Source organism: Bufo bufo, chromosome 3 (genome assembly GCF_905171765.1).
Source record: "Bufo bufo chromosome 3, aBufBuf1.1, whole genome shotgun sequence".
NCBI lineage: Eukaryota > Metazoa > Chordata > Amphibia > Anura > Bufonidae > Bufo > Bufo bufo.
In genome coordinates this window covers 149,756,071-149,783,871 of record NC_053391.1, presented here as the reverse complement: position 1 = coordinate 149,783,871, position 27,801 = coordinate 149,756,071, and positions in this window count along the sequence as shown.

Below are 27,801 nucleotides of genomic sequence, written 5' to 3'. Positions count from 1 at the left end.
TAAAGACACAAAATTACTCCACATTTTTCATTCATAAAGTGGTCACATGTTACGGTCAGCCAATCTGGAGTTGACAACCCCATTCATTCAGCACACATCCTCCTCCAACAGGTGCGAGGAGTATCCTCATTGATAGTCAACATTCATCTATTTCATTATTATTCAACATAGTGGCTCCAGCATATTTAATCTTACTTTCTCACAAGGTGTTGTATATCCCTATTGGATCCCTTTTCACAGAATGGATAATACAATCATACCAAACATGATTTTATATCAAACTCTGCATTTAACCCTTTTGGTTGCAGTGTGTTTAGTCGGTATATCCACTTGACTTCCTTGCGATTTATCTGCGCTACCGCATCACCCCCACGCCAGTGTGTTTTGATCACTTTGATTCCTGCAAATATCAATCCTTTTGGGTTCTTTTCATGATGCAGTTTAAAGTGCAGTGAAACACTATGTGTAGTTAGACCTTTTTTTATGTTTCTAATGTGTTCTTGGATGCGCACTTTTAATTTTCGTAGTGTGCGTCCCACACATTGAAGCCCACATGGGCATTCCAGCAGATATATGACCCCTTCATTTTCACAGGTGCAGCTGCCTTTTAGCTTGAATGTTTGTCCATTGCTATTGGATTTAACGCTCTCAATGGATTGAACCCTATTAAAAGAGCTTCTATTTTTACAAGCCAAACAGAAACCGCACCATGTGAATTTACTCATACCATTTTTTGTCCTCACTGGCGGTATTGCACTATGTACGAGGTGAGTTGCTATATTAGGGGCTCTCTTGAAAATATCAGGATGAGCTGGTACATCTTTACCAATGACTGGATCGTTTTTTAGAACGGACCAATTTTTCTTTATTGCGTTCTTAATAAAACCTGCATCAGTGCTGTATTGTGTCAGAAAGGCATAACGAAAATCCTTCTTCTTTTTTCTTCTTTGTGACTAGGGTTGAGCGAACCCGAACTGTAAAGTTCGGGTTCGTACCGAACTTTAGGATTTTTGGACCCCGGACCCGAACCAGAACATTCGGGTTCGGTGTTCGGCTCTTTCTTGGCGCTTTTTGAAAGGCTGCACAGCAGCCAATCAACAAGCTTCATTCTACTTGCCCCAAGAGGCCATCACAGCCATGCCTACTAATGGCATGGCTGTGATTGGCCAGAGCATAGGATAGAATCTAACTCAGAGATCTACAGACAAATAGTTGTGTGGGTGCAGGGCACTATCGTTTTACCCTGCCCTGAGCTCATTGACCAAAAATACAAACTTTTAGAATTTTGTTAGTTACAGGGGTTTGAATTAGGCATTTGAAATACAGCCATTTGAAATACATCCTTTTTGTGGAAAGATATATTTACTTCAGGCCTACACTGGTACAGACCGTGAGAGATACCCCCCTACATACAGGGGTTTGAATCAGGCATTTGAAATACAGCCATTTGAAATACATCCTTTTTGTGGAAAGATATATTTACTTCAGGCCTACACTGGTACAGACCGTGAGAGATACCCCCCTACATACAGGGGTTTGAATCAGGCATTTGAAATACAGCCATGGGCTGCAAGTGCCAACTCTGATTTTTCAGCAGGAGACTGGGTGGGAGACAATGTGAAGGAACTGGAGGCACTGTCAGCCACCCAATCTACTATCGGCTGTATTTGTTCTAGTCTCACCATTCGTAGAGCCGCATTCGGCCCTACCAAATAACGCTGAAGGTTCTGTCGCCTACTCTCATCTGAGGAAGGTGTTTCACTTGTGCGTGTAGCTGGCACAGATCGACCACGTCCTCTCCCTGCAACAGGAGCTCCACCAACACCGGCAGCACCACGTCCGGGGCCACGTCTCTTATTTGACGCTCTCATCATTCTTTGCATTCACCAACCAAACTAACAGATGGTAACCGCCAATAGTCAACAATTAAGTTCACTGACAGTAAGGCAGTGCCGGTGTCATAAAGAGGAAGCATTTCTTGAAGTCACACAACAGTGTGACAGGCGAATTTTATACAATTGCTTCACAATCAGAATTTTTTTTAAATTTGTCAACCAACAATGTAACTGCAGGTTGTATTGGACTGTCAGAAATGCAGCAAAGGCCGCAAATGTAGTATCTTGCACAAAATCGTTGTTTGTTTTTTTTAAAACAGAAAACAGCAGCAGTATTTAACTCTTGTATTGGACTGTCACAAATGCAGAAAGGACACAAATGTAGTATCCAGCACAAAATAAGTGTTTTTTTAAAACCAGAATATAACAACAGTATCTAACGCTTGTATTGGACTGTCACAAATGCAGCAAAGGCCGCAAATGTAGTATCTAGCACTAAATTGGTGTTTTTATAAAACCAGAATATAACAGCAGTATTTAATGCTTGTATTGGACTGTCAGAAATGCAGCAAAGGCCGCAAATGTAGTGTCTTGCACAAAATGGGTGTTTTTTTTTTAAACCAGAATATAACAGCAGTATTTGACACTTGTTTTGGACTGTCACAAATGCAGCAATGGCCGCAAATGTAGTATCTAGCACAAAATGAGTGTTTTTTTTAAAACCAGAAGGTAACAGCAGTATCTAACGCTTGTATTGGACTGTCATAAATGTAGCAAAGGCCGCAAATGTAGTATCTAGCACTAAATTGGTGTTCTTTTAAAACCAGAATATAACAGCATTTTTTAACGCTTGTATTGGACTGTCACAAATGCAGCAAAGGCCGCAAATGTAGTATCTAGCACAAAATGGGTGTTTTTTTTTAAAACCAGAATATAACAGAAGTATCTAACGCTTGTATTTGGCTGTCACAAATGCAGCAAAGGCTGTAAAAGGTACTTTATGGAAAAAAAATATATGATTTTTTCATCCACAGTTAAACAGATGGATTTACTGATTTTATTTCACTATCACAAATGCAGTGCAGAGCGCAAATGTACTGTTTAGCAAAAAATAATAATAATTTGTCCCCACAGAATTACTTGGATTTTACTGTACAGAAAAAAAATGTAATATGTGATTTTTTTTTTTTTTTATAATGTGACTATGTCACCCCCTGGGTCCCTGAACTCACAGACGATTTCCCTATATTATTTTCCCTTCCCCTTGCACATATGCAGTGCAGGTTCACAAAAAAAAATTTTTTTTTATCCATTGGCGTTTCCGGAAAAAATGTCCTGTGTCATACTTTAGAAAAAAAAGACCAGGTATGTTCAGTTCTTTTAATCATCCTGAAGAACAGGGGGGGAAAAATGCAGGTACCAAATTTTCTTAATATTAGGTATCCCTAATTGCTTCTGAACTTTTTTTGTTATACGTTGTCTCCCTATTGACTTTCTCCATTTCCGAGCTCCAAATAAACTGAAAGATTACTCTCTGAAGATATTTCAGACACTGATAACTTGGAGGGAAGACTATGTTCAAGTACAGTAGAATTGGGATTATTAGGGCTTTAATGATCAAATTTTCCCCTTCTATTGTTAATTTGCACAGCCTCCAAAACTCCACTTTCTTTTGGACATTTGCTTTGACTTCCTACCAACTCTTTTGACCGTTGTGATTGTCATCAAGAATTACTCCAAGTATTTTTATCTGCTCTTTTTGTATTTTTAGATCCGGGATATTTGCTTCTCTCCAATCTCCTATGGCAAAGCAATCACAATTCGTTCTATTAAGACAAAAGGCAGAAGCTTGGCTAAAGAATTCCGTAATTTGCACGGCTCTCCTCAATGCAGGTATTGTTGTATACAAGAATGTGACATCATCCATGTAGGCCCCTGTTTTAACAGTAAGTCCATTACCACAAGGTATAGAGACACCCTTGATTAGCTTGTCTTTTCATAGTAGCGAGAGTAGTGGCTCCAAAACATAAATAAACAGAATGGGTAACAAGGGGCAACCTTTCTTGACTCCGGAAAACAAAGTGACTTTTCCAGGCAGAAAACCATTAATAAGAATTTGGCTGAAGGATTCTTTGTAGAGCAATGATATCTGTTTTATTACAACATCGGGAAAGTTCATTTGCTTCAGCACCAACCACAGAAACGTATGTGACTCTCTGTCATATGCTTTGAGAAAGTCCAAGGATACTATGGCTAGATCTTATTTTCTCTCATTCTGATACCAAATACAGTCTCTTATTATGTTGAGATTTTTCCATCCTCCTCTACCTGGGACAGAACATACTTGGTCTTTATGTATTACTTTGCCAATTACTTTTTAAATCCGGTTCACAAGCAACTTGGCCATACCTTTGTAATCTGTATTTAGAGGTGTGATTGGTCTCCAATTTTCTAATTGCGATTTGTCGCCTTTTTTGTATACTAAATTATTAATGTCACAATACCTTTCCTCCAAGATTCTGGCAACACTTCTGTACTTAAAGCTTCCCTGAAGATAACCATCAGGTCTCCTTTCAATACATTCCAGAATGTTAAGTAAAATTCTACTGTAAGTCCATCAGACCCTGGCATTTTGTTTTTTGCGAAACCTTTAAAGACAACATGCAATTCTTCTAGCGAGATGTTCTTACAGAGCATTTCTTGCTCCTCTTTCTCCAGCTTGTTTTCTTAAGAGTTTGAGGCATATTCGACAAAGGCTTTATCTATTTGCTTTTTTATTAAACAGCACTTGATAGAATTGTTTGACTTTAAGCATTTCTTCTTTCTTTGTTTCACCACCAATATTTGATATTACTGTTTTTTGCCCATTAGTTTTTTTGAAGAAGAATCTTGTACATTTTTCATCAGCTTTAAACTGCTTTACTTTGGTATTAAATATTATTTATTTGCCTTTCTGGTAAATTGCCTTTTTCATTTCTCCTTTTGTTTTCTCTATCAAGTCTGAGACATTGATTCCTCCATTTCTCAGCTTCTGGAAAGTCTGTAGTTTAGTATTAAGAATTTTGAACCACAGTTTTTTCTCTTTTGCTTTTTTAATTCCAATTTTGAGGAAAAAAAATCTTATATATATTCCCACCATAGCAATATTGACGTGAACTTTTCTTTACAACAAGTCCATTCCTTGTAGTTTTGAATGAATACTTTCTTTACATCTTCATCATTCAATAGATCCATATTTAGCCTCCATGCACTTTTGCCTTTTCCACCTTCAGTTACTTGAATTTGTGCTAGAAGCAACTTATGATCAGAGAAGATATTACCCTCCAGGGACATCGTCACAAGCTTCAGGACTTTTGAAATGAAGAAATAATCCAGTCTTGATTGAACTAAAGAGTTACTCCATGTGTATCCTGGTTCATTGTCCTTTACATTACTCTAAATGTCAATTATATTAAAGTCCAAAATCCTATTTTAAGTTGCTGCACTGTTTTGTTCCTTCTTGCTTGCTCTCCAGTTTTGTCTTCATCTTTTAGGGCACAATTAAAGTCTCCGGCCATGATCACTGGTGATTGACCAGCTAAGAAAGGTTGTATGTCCTCTAGCATATCAGCTCTTTCATGAAGTTCAGGTGAAGCATATGCATTTAGTAATTTGATTTCTCTGCTATTAAGCTTGATATTTACTAATAATGCTCTTCCTTGAATCAATTGCATGTATGAAATGATTTGGCAACTATTTCCTTTGAATAGTATTCCAACCCCAGTAGCTTTGTTATTGTTGTCTCCATACCACAATGAAGGGCCCTGTGTCCAACTTTGCCTTAGGTCTGCGTAGTTTGGAGAGTATTCTATTCCACATTCTTGTAAAAAGATGATGTCGCAGTTGACTGTCTCCAGATAAGCCAAAACAGCAGCTCTCTTAGATGCTCCCTTAATACTCCTTATGTTAAGGGAGGAGATTTTTAGCATATCAGACATTGTCCATTAAGAAAAACTTCAAATAACAAAAAGTCTCTTTGCATACAAAAACAGCTCTCTTTGTTAAACTCTCTCAAAATGTCTCCCTTTCTATTAGATGAATTTGTAGTAAAGCATTGTGCATCAGGTCATTTCATCAGATGAACTACTTGACATAAATGGAACTAATGGCTCTGAAGAATGTGCATAGGATCAGATAAGGTCACGCTTGGTCTTAAGCCGCTGTTGCTTTCATCTGCACTTTGACTGGATGCTTTTTTGACACTTAGAACCTGTTCTTTATGACCACTCACTTTTCTTTTTGTTTCTTTTGTCTGTAGGTCCATGGCTTCATCTCCTGTGATCGTCCCCTTCACTCCTGCGTCAGTAGCAGGTTCCTCTGCCACCTTTGCAGGAGCAGATTTTCCAGGAGCACTCTTCATTGGATCCACCATTTTCTCCTTCATCAGCACTCTGGATGTTCCAGGTACACTTGTAGTCTCAGGTTTCTTTGGTTCTTTCATAGCGGGTGCAGCTCCAGCCTATTTGGGGGCCTCCGATTTTTTTGTAGGTCCCTTGCCTACGGCAACATCCGCATAGAAACGATCTCTACACCGCTTTGGACAGTCTTTAAAGACATGGTCTTCCATCCTGCACAGGTTACATATAATCACCAGGACACTCGACAAGGGGCAAGCCAAGAGTTTACCAAGAGTGGTAAATTGTGCCAGCTCTGGCCACAGGTCAAGCCTGCACACCCAGTAGTCCAGGGGTTCCTTGCTTCTCATAGCGTCTACATCGGCCGTTAACCCAATGTAGTTGGACACCTGTTGGTCTAGGCGTTCCCTAAGGCTGGAACCGGAGGGCGGCTGTCAATGGGTTGGCTGCAAGAAGGATATCCAAAGTGACCAACACATCTTCAAACCGCCCTCTTCTTGCATGTGCTGCAGGATTGATACTCGCAACTGTTTCTCTGTGGGTGGAAATTCCTCTGCCAGCGCATGCAACAGGAGAATTCAGCATCTCTCGCAGCAAGGCCTGGAAATGCTGCATTATGACAGCCCTCTGTGATGCTGGTAACATGTCTGCCATTTTGTATTTGTACCGGGGACTACGTATGTTGCCACCCAGTACTGGTCCTTGCCCTTTTTACTTTTTATATGGGGGACCCTCTTCAAACACTGTAGCATGAAGGCCCCCATTTCCACTAAATTCAAAACGGTGGAGCGGCCTGGATCCTGCTCATCGCCCAGAGAATGTCGTCCTCAGTCACCTCCCCCCATCCACGGACAACACGAGGGATCCCAGAAAAGTTTAAAGCCTGCTTTTCTTGCTCCTCCTCCTCAATCCTCTTACCCTCAAGCACCATTCACCTCTGACTTCCTCATCTTCCTGCTCCTGCTCCTTGACAGCTTGATCAATGACACAACGCAATGCAAGCTCCAAAAAGAAGGTGTAAGGTACGATATCACTAATGCAACCTGGCTGCGACTGACCAGTTTGCTGATCTCATCAAATACCCGCAGAAGTCTGCATGCGTCGCGCATGAGCAGCCACTGGCGCGGTGAAAAAATAAACAAGCTCCCCAGAACCAGTCCTGCGGCAGAGTTTGTACAGGTAGTAGTTAACGGCACGTTTCTGCTGGGGAAGTCTATAAAGCATATACAAAATGAAGTTCCAGCATATCACGCAGTCATAAATCAGACGTCCGACGGGCAAGTGGTGTCGTTGCTGAACGTCAGCAAGGCTAGCCATGGCTGTGTAAGATCTTCTAAAATGGGCAGAGATTTTCCTGGCCTGCCGCAGGACGTCCTGTACCCCCGGGTATTTGGCAAAGAATCGCTGCACAACTAAGTTCAGGACGTGTGCCATGCACGGTACGTATGTCATTTTGCCCTGTTTCAGCACGCTCAGCAGATTGGCACCGTTGTCGCACACCAATTTACCAACTGTCAAATTGAGCGGGGTTAGCCACTGATCGACCTGTGACCGCAGAGCTAAAATCAGTCTAGGACCAGTGTGGCTCTTGGCTTCCAGGCACAACAGCCGCAGCACAGCATGGCAACGTCTCACCTGGCATGTCAAATAGGTTCTGGGGATCTGGGGGGGTGCAGCGGAAGAGGTGGTAGCATTGGAAAAGGAGGAGTCAGCCGAGGAGGAGACGGAGGATGGAGTAGGAGGAGTAGAAGAAGAGGCAGGCCTGCATGCAATCCGTAGCGGTAACACCAAATCCACACAGGTGCCACGGGTTGCATGCTTGACGGCCATCAGAAGGTTCACCCAGTGGGCAGTAAAAGTTATGTACCTTCCCTTCCTGTGTTTGATTGGCCACAAATTTTCTAAAGGGCTCTGAGTAGTTGACGGGCTAGCAGTTCCGACAAGCCAGCGGTCAGCCGTTGGGCAAGAGGATTATCCGGCGTCATCATTTTTTTACGCTCGAACATTTGGGCCACGGACACCTGCATTGTGCCAGATGAACGTGATGACGGCACGGTGGAAGGTAGAGTGGAGGACAAATGGGAGGAGAGAGGAAAAGGAGAAGAGGCAGGACGCGGAGCACCAAGAGTGTGGCTTTGCGGGTTCTGACAGCGTTTCTCCCACTGGACTCGGTAATGGGAGGCCAGGTACCTTCTTATGGTGGTCATCCCTAGGTGAGTGTTGGGATTACCGCGACTTACAGATGTAGCAGGGGTAACACACACAACTCTTAACTCAAATTTCTTAACTCATCGCGTTATCTTGAAACAAAAGCCATTGAAAAGCAATTGCTTAACGCATTTATTTGCATTTAGTTTAGATAACACGTCTCATAAAACATGTGCGTTAACCCTGCTACATCCATTTGCGTTGATAGCACAGGCTGCAGATGGCAACACTATTATCAGCAGCTGACAAGTAGAGTTCAGCGAACCCGAACTGTAAAGTTCGGGTTCGTACCGAACTTTAGGTTTTTCGGCATCCGGACCTGAACCCGAACATTTACGGAAAAGATCAGATTCGGGTTCGGTGTTCGGCGCTTTCTTGGCGCTTTTTGAAAGGCTGCACAGCAGCCAATCAACAAGCGTCATACTAATTGCCCCAAAACGCCATCACAGTCATGCGTACTATTGGCATGGCTGTGATTGGCCAACTGCAGCATGTGACCCAGCCTCTATTTAATCTGGAGTCACGTAGCGCCGCCTGTCACTGTGCTCGGATTAGTGTAGGGATAGGCTGCAGCTGATGTGAGGGAGAGATCAGGGAGAAATCTTATGAAGAACTGCTTTTTTACTCAGCAGTTTACAGCAAATGTGTTTTGTGGGTGCAGTGCACAATTTTTTTAAGCCTGCCCTGATCCAACTACTACTGAAAACAAACTTTTTTTATTTCAGTTTATCAATATCAATACATAATCGGCAGCCATTTTATGCAACAATAGTGCACCAGCACAGGATATCTGCAAGTCCAGAAATACAGCTTTTTGCTTACTGAGGTTAAAAAATAACTTTTTTTCATTTAGTGCACAACTAGAATTAGACGTTCATAAGTGAGTGTCACATTTAGGCCAGAAATACAGCTTTTTGCTTACTGGGGTGAAAATAAAACATCTGTTTCATATAGTGCACATCTGGGATTAGACGTGCATAAGTGAGTGTCCCATTTAGGCCAGAAATACAGCTTTTTGCTTACTGGGGTTAAAAAAAAACATCTGTTTCATAAAGTGCACATCTAGGATTAGAGGTGCATAAGTGAGTGTCACATTTAGGCCAGAAATACAGCTTTTTGCTTACTGGGGTGAAAAAACCCCCCATCTGTTTCATAAATTGCACATCTAGGATTAGACGTGCATAAGTAAGTGTCACATTTAGGCCAGAAATACAGTTTTTTGCTTACTGGGGTGAAAAAAAAACATCTGTTTCATATAGTGCACATCTGGGATTAGACGTGCATAAGTGAGTGTCACATTTAGGCCAGAAATACGGCTTTTTGGTTACTGGGGTTATAAAAACCCTCTGATATACTGCATATCTGGGATTATACGTGCATAAGTGACTGTGAAATTTAGGCCACAAATGCGGCTTTTTGCTTGCTGGGGTGAAAAAAACCTCTGATATACTGCACATCTGGGATTAGACGTGATTAAGTGAGTGTCACATTTAGGCCAGAAATACAGCTTTTTGCTTACTGGGGTAAAAAAACCTCTGATATACTGCACATCTGGGATTAGACGTGCATAAGTGACTGTGAAATTTAGGCCACAAATACAACTTTCTCATACTGGGGCATACTGGGGTGAAAAAAAAACATCTGTTTCATATAGTGCACATCTAGGATTAGACGTGCATAAGTGAGTGTCACATTTAGGCCAGAAATACAGCTTTTTGCTTACTGGGGTGAAAAAAAAAACATCTGTTTCATATAGTGCACATCTAGGATTAGACGTGCATAAGTGAGTATCACAATTAGGCCAGAAATACAGCTTTTTGCATACTGGGGCGAAAAAACCCTCTGATATACTGCACATCTGGGATTAGACGTGCATAAGTGACTGTGAAATTTAGGCCACAAATACGGCTTTTTGCTTACTGGGGTGAAAAAACCCTCTGATATACTGCACATCTGGGATTAGACATGCATAAGTGAGTGTCACATTTAGGCCAGAAATACAGTTTTTTGCTTACTGTGGTTATAAAAACCCTCTGATATACTGCACATCTGGGATTAGACGTGCATAAGTGAGTGTCACATTTAGGCCAGAAATACGGCTTTTTGGTTACTGGGATTATAAAGACCCTCTGATATACTGCACATCTGGGATTAGACGTGCATAAGTGACTGTGAAATTTAGGCCACAAATACGGCTTTTTGCTTGCTGGGGTGAAAAAAAACTCTGATATACTGCACATCTGGGATTAGACGTGATTAACTGAGTGTCACATTTAGGCCAGAAATACAGCTTTTTGCTTACTGGGGTAAAAAAAACCTCTGATATACTGCACATCTGGGATTAGACGTGCATAAGTGACTGTGAAATTTAGGCCACAAATACAACTTTCTCATACTGCAATTCGACTGGGCATGCTCTCAATCAACTTCTGGGCCAATTCCTGACTGATAGCAACCCATTCTTTCATAATCACTTCTTGGAGTTTGTCAGAATTAGTGGGTTTTTGTTTGTCCACCCGCCTCTTGAGGATTGACCACAAGTTCTCAATGGGATTAAGATCTGGGTAGTTTCCAGGCCATGGACCCAAAATGTCAACGTTTTGGTGCCCGAGCCACTTAGTTATCACTTTTGCCTTATGGCACGGTGCTCCATCGTGCTGGAAAATGCATTGTTCTTCACCAAACTGTTGTTGGATTGCTGGAAGAAGTTGCTGTTGGAGGGTGTTTTGGTACCATTCTTTATTCATGGCTGTGTTTTTGGTCAAAATTGTAAGTGAGCCCACTCCCTTGGATGAGAAGCAACCCCACACATGAATGGTCTCAGGATGCTTTACTGTTGGCATGACACAGGACTGATGGTAGCGCTCACCTTTTCTTCTCCGGACAAGCCTTTTTCCAGATGCCCCAAACAATCGGAAAGAGGCTTCATCAGAGAATATGACTTTGCCCCAGTCCTCAGCAGTCCATTCACCATACTTTCTGCAGAAGATCAATCTGTCCCTGATGTTTTTTTTGGAGAGAACTGGCTTCTTTGCTGCCCTTCTTGACACCAGACCATCTTCCAAAAGTCTCACTGTGCGTGCAGATGCGCTCACACCTGCCTGCTGCCATTCCTGAGCAAGCTCTGCAGTGGTGGCACTCCGATCCCGCAGCTGAATCCTCTTTAGGAGACGATCCTGGCGCTTGCTGGACTTTCTTGGACGCCCTGAAGCCTTCTTAACCACCTCCCGTCCGCCCATTGACTATAAACGGTGAATCTTCAAGAGTTTTATTGCAATCACAACGCGTTTCGGGGAAAGGGTCCCCTTCATCAGGTGAAGAAAATTGCATAGAGAGTGGACAAACATGCTGGATATATATACACAAAAATGGTCACATGCAAACAAGGTCAAAGGGGAGGTGGGCGTTACCTCAAGCAGAAACAAAAGTCATTGGTACATAAAATAATGCAAATAGGTATACAACTGAACAAACTAACCCTTTGAGTTTACAGACTAATTCATAAATGTATTTATAAAACATTAACATGAAGAAGCATCGCCTCTAGATGTAGCCCATGGCTGGGGAGGAGGAACAGCATCACACAGAGTCACATGACCGCAGTTCCGATCATGTGACTTGTGATGCAATGCTTGTTGCTGGGAGACAGGATGCTAAACAGCCGGCTTAGAAGGAAACTCGGCATACTGAAAGGTCCTGCGTCATGCTGCTTTTTTTTGATATGATCAGCAGCGCTACAGAAAGAAGAGAGACGCCCTACTTCACTAAAAGTAAAATAAAAATAAAAACATTAGCAGAAAGATTACAATAGATATATAAATAAATGAATACATGAATGCATGAATCTGACAGCATTAGTCCAAGATACAAATTAATGATTTGAATGCAGAAAAAGGAGCAATCCAAAAGCAAATATCTTGGATGTAGATTTGTAATATGACATATATATATAAAAAATTCATTAATCCCAAAATTAATTCCACAAACAAACGCCATAAAATTGAATAGGTTATATCAGATCTGTACGTATGGGATATATGAATGTATGTATATATATATATATATATATATATATATATAAAAAAAACAAATGCATATCTATAAAAATAGTGCATAATAGACACTACAGACTAAAAAATAAATAAATAAAATAAAAAATAAATGATTAGATAATAAAGATCAAAATTTATATATAAATAGATAATATATGAACATGATTAAAACTACAATATTGATGATATAAAAAATTGATAATAAATAATCTATAATATCAGTAACGATAGTCATGTGACCCTAAAAGTTTATTTCAAAAGCTTCATTCAGACCGTTTGGATTGAGACAGTCGAGTTTAAAAATCCAATACATTTCACGTTTGCGAAGGGTCTGAATGGTATTCCGACAGCTGTCATTTACCTGTTCGATGGGTGTGACCTTAAAACCGGAAAAGCACCCATCGTGATGTTCTGTCGCATGGCGGGATATACTGTGCTGTAAAAATTTATTTTTTACATTAGACCTGTGCTTGTTAAGCCTATTCCGTAGGGTTTGGATGGTGCGACCTACATACTGTAGGCCGCATGGGCATTCCAACAGGTAAATGACATTCTGAGAGCCACAACTAAGATGGTTTTTTATAGAAAAGGAATCTCCAGTAGATTTGCTGCGAAAGGATGATGTAGTGTTAATGGTCAAGCAGCACAAACACCTCGATAAATTACATTTATAGCTCCCCAAGGGTCTTGAGACTAGATTGCTCACAGTCGGCTTCACACACTGTGAGGGTAAGCGTCTAAGTCTACTGGGGGCCAGAACACTCTTAAGGGTTTGTGCCCTCCTGAAAGTCAGTCTAGGCTGACCGGGTAGCATTTGCCTCAGGTGTGGGTCCCTTTTTAATATGTGCCAATGTTTGGACAAAACGTCTCTAATAGCGTCATGATTGTTCCCATACGTCATCAGAAAATTCATACAAAAGCGTTCATTGTCAACATGTGTTTTTTTACTCTTAGTTAGACACATACTTTGGGATAGGCCCTTTGCTCTTTCATACGCAGCTTCGACTATCTTTGGGGGATAACCCTTCTTCAGAAACCTATCACGAATGGTTTTACTTTGACAAATGAAGTCCCTATCACGGGAACAGTTGCGTCTGACTCTTTTGAACTGACTAAACAGAATATTCACCTTCCATTTCTTATAGTGGGTGCTGGAATAGTCCAAATAGCTATTACAGTCAACCCTTTTAAAAAAGGTTTGTGTGATGATGGCCCTCCCGCTGGCTTCCAGTTCCAAATCAAGGTACTCTATCTTGACACGATTTGATGTCCCTGTCAGATTTATTCCCCAATTCGTGGACCTCATCTCCTCAAAAAAAGAGGAAATCGAGGCATCATCACCATTCCATATGAGGATCAGGTCATCTATGTATCTACGATAGAAGACAATATTGTCAATCCAATACCTAGAGCCATAGATAAACTGATCCTCAAAACGCCCCATAAAAAGATTTGCGAAACTGGGCGCAAATTTCGTCCCCATTGCGGTTCCTTTCATCTGCAGATACAGGGAATCCTTAAAGGTAAATATGTTGTGTGTCAGTATGAATCTAATGCAGTCCTGTAGAAAGACTGCTTGTCCTGCCGGTAACAGAGGGTCGTTATCCAAATACCACTTAATGCATTCAATTCCTTTAGTATGGGAAATATTCGAATACAAAGCCGTCACGTCCAGTGTGACCCAACTATAAGTGTTCCTCCACTCAATATCTTTAACAGACTCTATCAAAGCTGTTGAGTCCCTTAAATAGGAGGGTAGTTTGGTAACATATTTTGTAACAGGACATCCACATACTTTGAAAGATTACATGTGAGGGAGCAAACCCCTGAAATAATTGGTCGCCCTGGTGGATTCTTTGTATCCTTATGTATCTTGGGTAGGTGGTAAAATAATGCTGTGACAGGATCCGATACTAGGATGAATGCTTTCTCCTTTTTATCTAGTATATGAGATGCTGATTCAATAAGGTCTTTGAATTCTGAAATATGTGACTTAGTGGGGTCTGTGACTAGAGGTACATAGTATTCTGTATCGGATAGGATACGGAGTGCCTCCTTAGTATAGGTCTCCCTATCTTGAATTACCACTCCCCCTCCCTTATCTGCACTGCGGATGACAATATCTAAATTATTCTGGAGGCGCTTGACCGCCGTTTTTTCCTTTTTTGTGAGGTTCTGTCTGCAAGTTGGTTTTTGGTGTAATTTCCGAAAATCATCCATGACTATATTATAAAAGGTATCGATAAAATTCCCCTTATGTTGCATGGGGTAGTACTTAGATGGTGGTTTGAGTCCTGTATGTACAAATTCCTGGCCTTGGATGTCTGGAGACATCACCAGTTCCACATTGACCTTAGGTCTAGATGATTTTTCCAAAATCCCAAAATGTCTTTTCAGGGTTAATTTTCGGGTGAAATGGTGTAAATCCAAAAATAAGTCAAAACCCTTGGTAGGTGCAGAAGGGCAGAAAGAAAGGCCCTTGGATAAAAGAGATGTTTCCTCAGTGGACAAAATGTTTTATAAATACATTTATGAATTAGTCTGTAAACTCAAAGGGTTAGTTTGTTCAGTTGTATACCTATTTGCATTATTTTATGTACCAATGACTTTTGTTTCTGCTTGAGGTAACGCCCACCTCCCCTTTGACCTTGTTTGCATGTGACCATTTTTGTGTATATATATATCCAGCATGTTTGTCCACTCTCTATGCAATTTTCTTCACCTGATGAAGGGGACCCTTTCCCCGAAACGCGTTGTGATTGCAATAAAACTCTTGAAGATTCACCGTCTACCTCTGGTTGGTTCCTTGCGCCGAGAGATGTTCCTTTTCTTCCTGTCATTTTAATCCTCCGTGTGGGCCTAGGCACGCTTATCCGAGGACATCTACATCCGTGGCTGCATACCAACCTTCATATTGGGGATTAAATCATCTCCCACATGCCTACATTAGCGTTGTGCCTATAATTGCGCAACCGTGCAAGGTGAGCCTCCCAAATTGGGATTTAATCTGAATTTCCAAACGTTTTTACCCTATGGTGCGCCCTCTCTCTTTTGTTTACACAGTAAACAACTTGCCTTTATACGCATTGACTATAAACGTCCGGGAGGTGGATCTCTATCTCCTAATGGACGTTTTAAAACGTCCTTTCAGAGATCGCAGCTGCACGCTAATCGTGCAGCTGCTGATCGGGTTGCCCGCTGTCAGTGACAGCAGGGCAACCCAGAGAGAAGGCAGGGACAGTTCCCAGGTGTCCCTGCCTTCTGGATCGCTGCATACACAGCGCTCGCCGAGCGCTGTGTATGCAGAGCAGGAAGCGCTGCGCGCTTCCTGTTCTGGCCCGGCGGTCATGTGACCGCCGGGACCGGAGAGTGCAGGAGCTGTGTGAGGTCTTTCAGAGACCTCGATCAGCCCTGCTCTGAGGCTGTACAGCGCAGTATTATGCTGTACAGCCTCTCTGGGGGGTGTATTTCCACTGTAACTGGGGCTACTATGTCAGCCCCAGTTACAGGAGAAATCAACAGTGAAAAAAAAAAGAAAAAGTGAAGTAAATGTCCCCCAGAGGTCTTGTAGGAGCTTATGGGGGATGAAAAGTGTAAAATAAAAAAAATAAAAATAAAGGGTTGAAAAAATTAAATAAAAAAAAGTTTCAAATGTAAAAAAAAAAGTCCCCAAGTAAGGAATAAAAAAAAAATGTTAAAAATAGAAAAAATAAAATAAAATAGACATATTTGGTATTGCCACGTCCGTAAAAACCACCTCTATAAAAATATCACATGACCTAACCCCTCGGGTGAACACCGTAAAAAAAAAGAAATTTTTTTTTCAAAACAAGCAATTTTTGTCACCTTACATCACAAAAGGTGCAACACCAAGTGATCAAAAACGCATATGTCCCACAAAATGGTACCAATAAAACCGTCACCTCATCTCGCAAAAAATGAGCCCCTACATAAGAAAATCTCTCCAACAAATAAAAAAAATATAGCTCTTAGAACATGGAGACACTAAAACCTCATTTTTTTGGTTTCAAAAATGCTATTATTGTGTTAAAGTAAAACAAATAAAAAAAAGTATACATATTAGGTATTGCCGCGTCCGTAAAAACCAGCTCTATAAAAATATCACATTGCCTAACCCCTCGGGTGAACACCGTAAAAAAAAAAAAAAAAACTGTGTCAAAACAAGCAATTTTGTGCAACACCAAGTGATCAAAAACGTGTATGTCCCACAAAATGGTACCTATAAAACCGTCACCTCATCCCGCAAAAAATGAGCCCCTACATAAGAAAATCTCTCAAAAAATAAAATAAATATAGCTCTCAGAACATGGACACATTAAAACATAATTTTTTTGTTTCAAAAATGCTATTATTGTGTAAAACTTTAATAAATCAAAAAAAGTATACATATTAGATATCGCCACGTCCGTAACAATCTGCTCTATAAAAATCTCACTTGACTGAACCCCTCAGGTGAACGCTGTAAAAATAAATAAATAGAAACTGTGCTAAAACAACCAATTTTTTGGTCACCTTGCCCCATAAAGTGTTATAATGAATGATCAAAAAATCATATGTACCCAAAAATAGTACTAATAAAACTGGCACCTTATCCCCTAGTTTCCAAAATGGGGTCACTTCTTGGGAGTTTCTACTGTAAGGGTGCATCAGGGGGCTTCAAATGGGACATGGCATCTAAAAACCATGTGGAGTTCTTTTTCTTCTGCGCCCTGCCGTGTGCCCATACAGCAGTTTATGACCACATGTGGGGTGTTTCTGTAAACCGCAGAATCTGGGTAATAAATATTGAGTTTTGTTTGGCTGTTAATTATCGATGTGTTAAAGAAAAAATTTGATTAAAATGGAAAATCTGCCAAAAAAGTGAAATTAAAAAATTTGATCTCCATTTTCCTTTAATTCTTGTGGAACGCCTAAAGGGTTAACAAAGTTTGTAAAATCGGTTTTGAATACCTTGAGGGGTGTAGTTTCTACAATGGGGTCATTTATGGGGGTATCCACTATGTAGGCCCCACAAAGTGACTTCAGACCTAAACTGGTCCTTAAAAAGTGGGTTTTTCAAATTTTCTTAAAAATTTGAAGAATTGCTTCTAAACTTCTAAGCCTTCTAACGTCCTAAAAAAATAAAATGACATTTCCAAAATGATACCAACATAAAGTAGACATATGAGGAATGTTAAGTAATAAATATTTTATGAGGTATCACTTTCTGTTTTAAAAGCAGAGAAATTGAAATTTAGAAAATTGCGAATTTTTAAATTTTTTTGGTAAATTTGGGAGGGTGCAAAAGCAGAGCAGCTGTCGCCAAAACAGTTTGCCTGCTACAGACCACTATCACCAGGGACCGAGCACACCAAAGGCAGCTTCAAGGAGTTCCCTGGCATGGCACTTCTTCACACAATGTGCTGACGACAAGCCCCTAGTGGTTTGCACGCTGTGCCATCAGAACCTGAAGCGAGACATTAACGTACTGAACCTTAGCACAACCTGCATGACCAGGCATCTACATGCGAGACACGGGCTGCTGCCTCGGCCTCTTCCTCCGCCTCTGGAGGAACGTTGGCACCTGCCGCCCAGCAAACAGAGGATGTGCCACAAACAACACCACCTTTGTCACTAAGCATCTCCACCATGTCACACGGAAGCGTTCAGCTCTCCATCTCACAATCCTTTGAGAGAAAACGTAAATTTCCACCTAGCCACCCTCGATCCCTGGCCCTGAATGCCAGCATTTCTAAACTACTGGCCTTTGAAATGCAGTCATTCAGGTTGGTGGCGACGAACAGCTTCAAACAGCTCATGTCGCTTGCTGTCCCACAGTACGTCGTTCCCAGCCGCCACTACTTCTCCAAGAGATCCTTGCCTTCCCTGCACAACCAAGTATCTTAAAAAATCAAGTGTGCACTGCGCAACACCATCTGTGGCAAGGTCCACCTAACCACAGATACGTGGACCAGTGAGCACGGCAAGGGACGCTATAACTCCCTAACTGCACACTGGGTAAATGTAGTGGCGGCTAGGCCCCAGGCAGAGAGCTGTTTGGCGCACGTCCTTCCGCTGCCAATGATCGCAGGGCATCATTCTTTGCCTCCTGTTGCCTCCTCTTCATACTCGGCTTCCTCCTCCTCTTCTACCACCTCCTCATCCGGTCAGTGACAGACCTTCACCACCAACTTCAGCACAGCAAGGGGAAAACGTCAGCAGGCCGTTCTGAAACTGATGTGTTTGGGGGACAGGCCCCCCCAGGGCCGTCTTTACCAAGGGGCAAAATGGGCAGCTGCCCCGGGCCCAGTTGCTCCTGGGGGGCCCAAGGCAGCTGCCTCTTGAGCCCTGCTAGCCACTGCCCCGGGTGTCAAGCTGTCAGCTACAGAGGCATCGTACTGTGTTAAAGTTGTGATCAAGGACCTTAATAACATCATCACCATGTGACCAGTAACCTAGCAATTACTGGTCACATGGCTATGAGGTCATCACAGGTCCTACCAGGAATTAACTGTGGAGCTTTTTTGTGTGAAGATTACATCAGAAAAAGGTGACAGGGGCTGTTATGTTAATATACTGTAAACTACTGTATAGTGGGGTGCTGTATACTGTGTGGGGGCCTGTATACTGTGGAAGGCTGTATATTGTGTGGGACTGTATACTGTGTGGGGCTGTATACTGTGGGGGGCTGTATACTGTGTGGTGGGCTGTATACTGTGTGGGGCTGTATACTGTGGGGGCTGTATACTGTGGGGTGCTGTATACTGTGTGGTGGGCTGTATACAGTGTGGGGCTGTATACTGTGTGGGGCTGTATACTGTGGGGGGCTGTATACTGTGTGGTGGGCTGTATACTGTGGGGGGCTGTATACTGTGGGGGGCTGTATACTGTGTGGTGGGCTGTATACTGTGGGGGGCTGTATACTGTGTGGTGGGCTGTATACTGTGTGGGGCTGTATACTGTGGGGGGCTGTATACTGTGTGCTGGGCTGTATACTGTGTGGTGGGCTGTATACTGTGTGGTGGGCTGTATACTGTGGGGGGCTGTATACTGTGTGCTGGGCTGTATACTGTGGTGGGCTGTATACTGTGGGGGGCCTGTATACTGTGGGGGGCCTGTATACTGTGTGGTGGGCTGTATACTGTGTGGGGCTGTATACTGTGTGGTGCCTGTATACTGTGGGGTGGGCTGTATACTGTGTGGTGGGCTGTATACTGTGTGGGAGGCCTGTATACTGTGTGGGGGGCTGTATACTGTGTGGGGGCCTGTATACTGTGTGCTGGGCTGTATACTGTGTGGTGGGCTGTATACTGTGTGTGGGGGCTGTATACTGTGTGGGGGGCTGTATACTGTGGGGGGGCTTATACTGTGTGGTGGGCTGTATACTGTGTGGGGGCCTTATACTGTGTGGGGGCCTGTATACTGTGGGGGGGGGGGCTGTATACTGTGTGGGGGGCTGTATACTGTGTGGTGGGCTGTATACTGTGTGGGGCTGTATACTGTGGGGGGCTGTATACTGTGTGCTGGGCTGTATACTGTGTGGTGGGCTGTATACTGTGTGGTGGGCTGTATACTGTGGGGGGCTGTATACTGTGTGCTGGGCTGTATACTGTGGTGGGCTGTATACTGTGGGGGGCCTGTATACTGTGGGGGGCCTGTATACTGTGTGGTGGGCTGTATACTGTGTGGGGCTGTATACTGTGTGGTGCCTGTATACTGTGGGGGGCTGTATACTGTGTGCTGGGCTGTATACTGTGGTGGGCTGTATACTGTGGGGGGCCTGTATACTGTGGGGGGCCTGTATACTGTGTGGTGGGCTGTATACTGTGTGGGGCTGTATACTGTGTGGTGCCTGTATACTGTGGGGGGCTGTATACTGTGTGCTGGGCTGTATACTGTGTGCTGGGCTGTATACTGTGGTGGCCTGTATACTGTGGGGGGCTGTATACTGTGTGGGGGCCATATACTGTGTGGGGGCCTGTTTACTGTGTGGGGGACTGTATACTGTGTGGGGGCCTTATACTGTGTGGGGGCCTTATACTGTGTGGTGGGCTGTATACTGTGTGGTGGGCTGTATACTGTGTGGGAGGCCTGTATACTGTGTGGGGGGCTGTATACTGTGTGGGGGCCTGTATACTGTGTGCTGGGCTGTATACTGTGTGGTGGGCTGTATACTGTGTGTGGGGGCTGTATACTGTGTGGGGGGCTGTATACTGTGGGGGGGCTTATACTGTGTGGTGGGCTGTATACTGTGTGGGGGCCTTATACTGTGTGGGGGCCTGTATACTGTGGGGGGGGGGGCTGTATACTGTGTGGGGGGCTGTATACTGTGTGTGGGGGCTGTATACTGTGTGGGGGGGCTGTATACTGTGTGGGGGCTGTATACTGTGTGGGGGCTGTATACTGTGTGGGGGGGCTGTATACTGTGTGGGGCCTGTATACTGTGTGGGGGCCTGCATACTGTGTGGGGGCCTGTATAGTGGGGGCCTGTGTGGGGGGCTGTATACTGTGGGTGCGGTATAGTGTGGAGTGCTATACTGCTGTACTGTATAGTGTGGGGGGCTGTATCGTGTATATTTTGGGGGGCTGTATACAGTGAGGTGTTGTATACTGTGAGGTGTTGTATACTGTGGGCTGCTATACTGCTCTACTATATACTGTGAGGTGTTGTATACTGTGGGGTGCTGTATACTGTGGGCTGCTATACTGCTCTACTATATACTGTGGGGTACTGTATAGTGTGGGGTGCTATACTGCATACTGTGTGGTGCTGTATACTATAGGGTGCTATACTGCGGGTTGCTGTATACTATAGGGTGCTATACTGCGGGTTGCTGTATACTAGGGTGTAACGCTAGGGTGAGCCGAGCCCCGGTCTCCTTCCTGCAGAGCGGTGCCCACTTCCAGCCTGAGCCCAGCTGCCCAGAGCACTGATCCTGAGCCGCTGGAGTCTTCAGAACTGGAAGTATTTACAGTCATTCACTGGACTCTACCAGATGTGTGGATTTTTTATGTGTGTGTTGTGGTGGAGGGCGTGATTGCCTGCTAAGGTGTGGGAAGGCAGGATCCAGGGGGCCCAAGTAAATTTTTGCCCAGGGTCCAATCAATATTAAAGACGGCCCTGGGCCCCACACCGCGCAGGAGTTGTGGCGGGGTATAGAACAGACCGACGAGTGGTTGCTGCCAGTGAGCCTCAAGCCCGGCCTGGTGGTGTGCGATAATGGGCGAAATCTCGTTGCAGCTCTGGGACTAGCCGGTTTGACGCACATCCCTTGCCTGGCGTATTTGCTGAATTTGGTGGTGCAGAAATTCATTCACAACTACCCCAACATGTCAGAGCTGCTGCATAAAGTGCGTGCCGTCTGTGCGCGCTTCTGGCGTTCTCATCCTGCCGCCGCTCGGCTGTCTGCTCTACAGAGTAACTTCGGCCCTCCCGCTCACCGCCTCATATGCGACGTGTCCACCAGGTGGAACTCCACCTTGCACATGCTGGACAGACTGTGTGAGCAGCATCAGGCCATAGTGGAGTTTCAGCTGCAGCACGCACGGGTGAGTCGCACTGCGGAACAGCACCACTTCACCACGCCATTATCAGCGTTACAATACCACTTCTATGTCTCCTTGAGAAAACACTTAGGGCGATGATGGAAGAGGATGTGGCCCAGGACGAGGAGAAGGAAGAGGGGACATCTCTAATACTTTCAGGCCAGTCTTTTAGAAGTGGCTCAGAAAGAGGATTTTTGCAACAGCAGAGGCCAGGTACACATTTTAACGTGTGCTGACTACTGGGTGGCCACCCTGCTGGATCCCCGTTACAAAGACAATGTGACGTCCTCAATGGAGCGTGATCGAAAGATGCGCGACTACAGGCGCACGCTGGTAGACGCGCTCCTGAGAGCTTTCCCGACTGACATCGGGGACAAGTGGCAGCACAAGGCGAAGGCAGGGGAGGAGGAAGAGGTCGCCAACGCAGCTGTGTCAGCGCCAGAACCTCAGAAGGCAGGGTTAGCATGGCCGACATGTGGAAAAGCTTTGTCACCTCGCCGCAACAACCGGCCCCAACTGCTGATATGGAGCGTGTTAGCAGGAGGCAGCATTTGAACAACATGGTGGAACAGTACCTGTGCACACGCCTACACGTACTGACTCATGGTTCTGCCCCATTCAACTTCTGGGTCTCCAAATTGTCCACATGGCCAGAGCTTGCCCTGTATGCCTTGGAGGTGCTGGCCTGCCCTGCAGCCAGTATACTCTCTGAACGTGTATTTAGCACGGCAGGAGGCGTCATTACAGACACACGCAGCCGCCTGTCCACAGCCAATGTGGACAAGCTCACGTTCATTAAAATGAACCAGGCTTGGATCCCTCAGGACTTGTCTGTACCTTGTGCAGAATAGACAGTTCTAACAGCCTCAACCATCCATCCTTCTACTCAAGTGCACTTATTCCTTTTTTTTTCTTTTTTTTTATGTCCCAATATTTTGGGGGATACCCCAATGTAAAAATGCAAAATAACACACATCTGTGTTGGCTACCTATTGCTCCTTCGCCGCCGCTTCCACCAAGACCGCCATGTGAGCCTACACGGCCACATCCACCCATTCACTGCCTCCTCAACCTCTTCCTCCTACATCATTCCTAACTTTTATTTTTTTAAGGTCTTTTATGTTTTTTTAATTCATTTCCCTATCCACATTTGTTTGCAGAGTATTTGCCATGCTCTTAAGCACATTTTGCTGCCTTTTGCAGCCCTCTAGCTGTTCCCAGTGCTATTTTAGAGCCATTTTAGTGGCCAAAAGTTTGGGTCCCCATTGACTTCGGGGTCAAGTTCGGGTCAAGTTCGGGTCCCGAACCCGAACTTTTTTTTTAAGTTCGGCCGAACCTGCCGAACCCGAACATCCAGGTGTCCGCTCAACTCTACTGACAAGTTAAAAAGAGCCCACACTGCGGAGCCATGTGCAGGTGTCCTGGGAGCGCAAGATGTGACCGTGCATGGTGGATGACTCGCTCCAGATACATTTGCAGTCTGCGTTTTGCCTCCTGTGCACTGCGAGTTCTGCCTGCTTCTCCTCCTTCTCCTCAATATCTGCTGCGCCGTCTCTCCCTCTGAACTCCCCTCTTCTTCCTCTCTTGTGGGCACCCACGTGACATTCATCGACATGTCATAATCGTCACCTTCAACACCACTGTCATTAGAGATCTCAGATTTGGGCACTGTCGTCAGACCGCTGGGTGGCGGCCTTTGCTACCTACTCTTCCTCATCCGATGCCAAGAATGGCTGCGCATCATTAAGGTCTGGGAATTGATGGGAAAATAAATTGTGGTGGTGGTAGTGGTGTCTTTGGGGGTGCACACAGCAGAGAGTGAGGAGGGTGCAGATAGAAAGGATGAGGAGGGTGCAGAAGCGGAAGGCTGAGTGAGCCACTCAACCAACTCTGGTGCGTCCTTTGAAGTAATTGCACGCACCTTCTCCAACTTCCCACTTAGGCTCCGGCCTGGTACACTTGTCCGACCCCTACCATCCCTGCGGAATGGCCTACCTTCTCCTCTGCCTGTCATTTTCAAAATGACCCTGTGACAAAGTCTCTATAGAAGAGCAGTATTTGTGGAAGCAGGTATATAGAACCCCTTAAAGGGGTTGTCCCAGTTATTTTTTTTATTCTTTTTGTGTTTCTAATTAGGCAAATGTTACAGCTTTCCAATTAACTGACTTTATCTCCAGTGGCTGGTTTCTCAGATTTCACTGAGGGTCACATGACCAGTCATGTCAGCTTCTCTCCCTGCTCTGATAATGTTTGTGCACAAGCCTGAGAGATCTGTACACAAGACGTCACTGTGCTGGCCACGCCCCCTGCACTGCCGATTGCTGCTTATTGCTCTCAAACAGGATTCTTAAACCCTTCAGCTGCACAGACTCAGGGTTGAAGTGTTTACTGTGTAGCTGCAGGCAGTGAGGAGACAAATGCTGGGCACATGAGCTGAAAGAGAAGTTCTGCAGAGCATTGCAGGTAGGGGGAAGATCCTGTGTGTATTAGCAGTGTCATTGTACAGCTAGGACTTGTAGTTCTATACATACAACATGCTGCTGAGTCTCCCAGCAGGCAGACATGTCACTCAGGGCAGTACTTGTATTCACTCCCTTAGGCTGGGTTCACACTTGAGCGTTTTACAGCGCGTTCAAATACGCTGTAAAACGCTCAACACATGAAAACCAATGCTTCCCTATGGCCCTGGTTCTCACTTGAGCGTTTTACAGCGCGTTTGAACGCGCTGAAAAACGCCCTACGCTCAAACAAGTTCTTGAGCTTCCTTGGGGTGTTTTGTCGCGCGTTTGCAGCCATAGGACACTGCTGTTAATCACACAAACGCGCGTAATACGCGCGTTGACTATGGACAAAAACGCGCGACAAAAACGCGCGACACAAACGCGCGTTAAACGCGCATATCAAATAAGCTCAGGTCTGAACCCAGCCTTATGGCTCTTTCACACTTGCGTTCTTTTCTTCCGGCATAGAGTTCCGTCGTCTGGGCTCTATGCCGGAAGAATCCTGATCAGGATTATCCCCATGCATGGAGAGAAATCCGTTCAGGATGCATCAGGATGCATCAGGATGCATCAGGATGCCTTCAGTTCCGGAACGGAACGTTTTTTGGCCGGAGAAAATACTGCAGCATGCAAAAAATACTGCAGCATGCAAAAATCCGGAACACTTGCCGCAAGGCCGGATCCGGAATTAATGCCCATTGAAAGGCATTAATCCGGATCCGGCCTTAAGCTAAACGTCGTTTCGGCGCATTGCCGGATCCGACGTTTAGCTTTTTCTGAATGGTTACCATGGCTGCCAAGATGCTAAAGTCCTGGCAGCCATGGTAAAGTGTAGTGGGGAGCCGGGGAGCAGTATACTTACCGTCCGTGCGGCTCCCGGGGCGCTCCAGAGTGACGTCAGGGCGCCCCACGCGCATGGATGACGTGATCGCATGGACACGTCATCCATGCGCATGGGGCGCTCTGACGTCATTCTGGAGCGCCCCGGGAGCCGCACGGACGGTAAGTATACTGCTTCCCCACTCCCCACTACTACTATGGCAACCAGGACTTTAATAGCGTCCTGGCTGCCATAGTAACACTGAACGCATTTTGAAGACGGATCCATCTTCAAATGCTTTTAAGTTCACTTGCGTTTTTCCGGATCCGGCGTGTAATTCCGGCAAATGGAGTACATGCCGGATCCGGACAACGCAAGTGTGAAAGAGCCCTAAGCAGTGCAGTGGGAGGGGGAGAGATTGTTTTTATTGCAAGTAAACATAGGGCCAGAAGAGAACCAGGGAAATGAGGAAATATATACTTTTTGCCTAAAACTTGCTTAGCTTAGTTATATATCGCAGACCATCAGATTTACAGTGCTATAACTTTTTTTTCCCTAACTCGGACAACCCCTTTAATCAGGTTTTTTTGGGGGGGCAACTGGTATATCACACCAGTTGCAATTAGTTGTTCCAATAGCGTTTGTCCCTCTATATAGCTACGATATCTCAGCAGAACCGCACACAAATGTTGCACTATACAAATGCACTATATAGCAATTATATTATAGGTATATCACACCCCTGCCTCAATCAGATTTTTTTTTAGGGCAACTGGTATATCACATCAATTGCAATTAGTTGTTCCAATGGCATTTGTCCCTTGTATAGCTGTGGTATCTCAGCAGAACCGCACACAAATGCTGCACTATACAAATGCACTATATAGAAATTATATTCAAGGTCAGTGATGCCCAACCTACGGCCCGCGGGCCAAATGCGGCCCACGAAGCCATGTCATGCGGCCCGCGCAGGGCGCGCTGCGAACGGCACAGACAGCAAAGCGATGCTGCCTGTGCCTGCAATCTCCCCGCCCAGCGCTGCCTCCTAGCTAATTTATTCACTGCACTTGCCTCTGTGAAATTGAAGAGAAGCGCCGTAATCTCGCACAGGCGCACTGGCAGAGGCATCGAAGTGCGCATGCACCGTCTTCCTGGCCTCTGCCAGTGCGCCTGTGCAAGATCACGGTGCTTCTCTTCAATTTCACAGAGGCAAGTGCAGTGAATAAATTAGCTAGGAAGCGGCTCTGGGTGGGGAGGAGATCTGTGGATGAGACTGAGGGGGATATCTGTGGATGAGACTGAGGGGGATATCTGTGGATGACACTGAGGGGGATATCTGTGGATGACACTGAGGGGGATATCTGTGGATGACACTGAGGGGGATATCTGTGGATGACACTGAGAGGGATATCTGTGGATGACACTGAGGGGGATATCTGTGGATGACACTGAGGGGGATATCTGTGGATGACACTGAGGGGGATATCTGTGGATGACACTGAGGGGGATATCTGTGGATGACACTGAGGGGGATATCTGTGGATGACACTGAGGGGGATATCTGTGGATGACACTGAGGGGGATATCTGTGGATGACACTGAGGGGGATATCTGTGGATGACACTGAGGGGGATATCTGTGGATGACACTGAGGTGGATATCTGTGGATGACACTGAGGGGGATATCTGTGGATGACACTGAGGGGGGATCTGTGGATGACACTGAGGGGGGATCTGTGGATGACACTGAGGGGGGATCTGTGGATGACACTGAGGGGGGATCTGTGGATGACACTGAAGGGGGATCTGTGGATGACACTGAGGGGGGATCTATGGATGACACTGAGGGGGGGATCTGTGGATGACACTTACGGGGGGATCTGTGGATGACACTTACGGGGGGATCTGTGGATGACACTTACGGGGGGATCTGTGGATGACACTTACGGGGGGGATCTGTGGATGACACTTACGGGGAGATCTGTGGATGACACTTACGGGGAGATCTGTGGATGACACTTACGGGGGAATCTGTGGATGACACTTACAGGGGGATCTGTGGATGACACTTACAGGGGATCTGTGGATGACACTTAGAGGGATCTAGGGAGGGGTATGGGGATGTTGGGGTGGGAGGTCCTGGAGGGGTGTTTAGGTGGGAGCTCTGAAGGGGTGGGAGATCCGATAGGTATGTGGGGGTGGGAGATCCGGGAGGGGGGGCCTTAATTTTTTTTGTTATGGGGCCTAGTCATTTCTAGCTATGCCCCTGATTGGTAAGATTGGGCAGGCACTGGAGCGATAGAGCACCCTGCTGTAGGAGAAGCCGGCGGGAGTTGAAAGGAGGAGGGGCCAGCTCCTGGTGGTGTCGGGCACACGGCCCAAGCATGGCAGTGGAGGATCTGACTGAAGCCTAAAGAGCAGACATCAAGGTAGACCTGCAGAAGA